Source organism: Alexandromys fortis, unplaced genomic scaffold (genome assembly GCF_014885135.2).
Source record: "Alexandromys fortis isolate MF-2015 unplaced genomic scaffold, M_Fortis_MF-2015_v1.1 scaffold_59, whole genome shotgun sequence".
In the NCBI taxonomy this organism is placed as follows: domain Eukaryota; kingdom Metazoa; phylum Chordata; class Mammalia; order Rodentia; family Cricetidae; genus Alexandromys; species Alexandromys fortis.
In genome coordinates, this window is record NW_026067943.1 from 2,699,033 (window position 1) to 2,701,160 (window position 2,128).

The window sequence follows — 2,128 nt, forward strand, 5'->3', positions numbered from 1 at the left end:
TCCCTTTCACTCCACCCCTCCATATCCCCTTCACTCCACCCCTCCATATCCCCATCATCTCACTGATGTGGGAGTGTCATATCAATCTGTTGATTTCATTGGTTGAGCAATAAAGAAACTGCCTTGGCCCTCATAGGACAGAAAATTAGGTAGGCAGAGTAGATAGAAGAGAATGCTGGGAAAAAGAAGCTTAGTAGAGGAGTCACCATGATTCTCCCGCTCCAGACAGACGCAGGTTAAGATCGTCCCTGGTAAGCCAGCTCGTGGGCTACATAGACTATTAGAAATGGGTTAGAACAATATGTAAGAGCTAGCCAATAAGAAGCTGGAACTAGCCGGGCCAGGCAGTGTTTAATAGAATTCAGTTTGTGTGTTGTTATTTCGGGCAAGAGCTAGCCAAGCGGCCGGGGTGCTGGGGACGCAGCCCCGCCGCTCCTTATTTCAACATCTCACCATTGTTTTCTCCTTTGTTTCCCACACTTCAGATAACCTTGGAAATGGTGTCTCTTCCTGCTCCATTTGACTGCTTCCTAATGTACATTGCTCTACAGAGAAGCCTCCAAAGATGGGCTTTCAGAGAAAATCCTGGAAGCCAGGGCAATGACATTCACCTAAATTTCAAAGGAATTGAGATAAAACTCCAAAGCAGAGTTAACCTCCAACGTAATGGTTCCTCACTGATGCAAACAGTATATTCTGGATGCCCGTTGTGGGCTAGCTCACATTGTCACAGTCATTAGACACAAGAGCGTGCTGCCCTCTACTCGCCGAGCCTCTTTCAGCAATCAGGTGGAACTAGTACAACCCCCACAAAATCCCTTTTTGTTGTATTTTTTAAAAATGATTTTCAAAAAGTGAGTTATTTGTCTAAGATCGTTACCTTCATTAATAGCAGCGCCAAACTGAACGATTCCCTTCCACAACCAACAGGCTGAAGTAAACGGGTTCTTTCCCGACTAAGACGGGCAAATAAAATAGTTGCTAGGACTGAGTGGGGCTTTATTTTTAAAACTAAGCAAAAAGGTTCTAGCTGCCATCTTGTGTCCCTGACTGTGTGCAATCCAAGCACTCAGCGGGAAGAGGAAGATCTCTATGACTGGGTCTAGAGAACCATCAAGGCCAACCCATGCTGTATAAGGAGACGCTGTCTCAAAAACAAAACCAAAAATGGACAAACAATAACAGAGATTCAGAAGGGACCAACAGGGTGGATTTGGCTTTCAGGCCACAGTTTCATCTGTGCCTCCTGAAGTCAGTGATACATGAGGATATGAGAAAAGAAAGAGGAGGAGCAAACGTGGGAAGGGGCAGCCATCGTTGCCGTCCCCTACCCTGCTGTCGACTGGGTGTGTTGTGTGTCCGCTCTCTGCTCTCAGGAGTAAAGGAGATCTGCAATACTCTGCTGTTGCTAGCGTCATGGGCAGGAGTCGCTGCTACCCTGTACACCATTGCATAGAGCAACAAACCTTCTGACATTACATCTAACCTGCACAGTCAGCTAGAGTCCCAAGGAGCTTGAAATCCGCCAAAGCCAAGCCTCAGACCCTGGGGGAGAAGCTGAGGGCTGACCATGAGACCAGGCACAGTGCCAGGCCACCTGACTTGCCATTCATTCCTACAGCAATTAAGTCAGGTCTGGCCTGAGCCCCAGAATCACAGGCCTCCTGCTGTGGGAAAAGAACAAGCTCTTTGCTTGAGAGGTCAACAGGGACATTGTTGTAATATGAGCGGCAGGGCTGCGTCCCCAGCACCCCGGCCGCCCGCTAGCTTATGCCCTGAAATAACAACACACAGACTGTATTCTTTTAAACACTGCTTGGCCCATTATATCTAGCCTCTTCTAGGCTAATTCTCACATATCAATTTATCCCATTTCTAATAATCTGTGTAAGCACCCCAAGGTGTGCTTAACGGTAAGATTCTAGCCTACGTCCATCCTGGGTCGGAGCTTCATCGCGTGTCCCTGCCTCAGAGAACAGAGTTGTCGAGTCTGAGCTCACTTCCTCTTCCTCCCAGCATTCTGTTCTGTTTACTCCTCCCACCTATGTTTTAACCTATCAGGGCCAAGCAGTTTCTTTATTGCTTAACCAATGAAATCAACAGATTGATATATGACATTCCCACATCA

General features: G+C 47.2%; 1 protein-coding gene across 1 annotated transcript in view; it reads right to left on the minus strand.

Moving 5' to 3' along the window:
• Positions 1-2,128, minus strand: part of Srgap3 (SLIT-ROBO Rho GTPase activating protein 3) — a 427,924-nt gene that overhangs the window by 309,303 nt on the left and 116,493 nt on the right. The gene's annotated exons all lie outside the window — the stretch shown is intronic.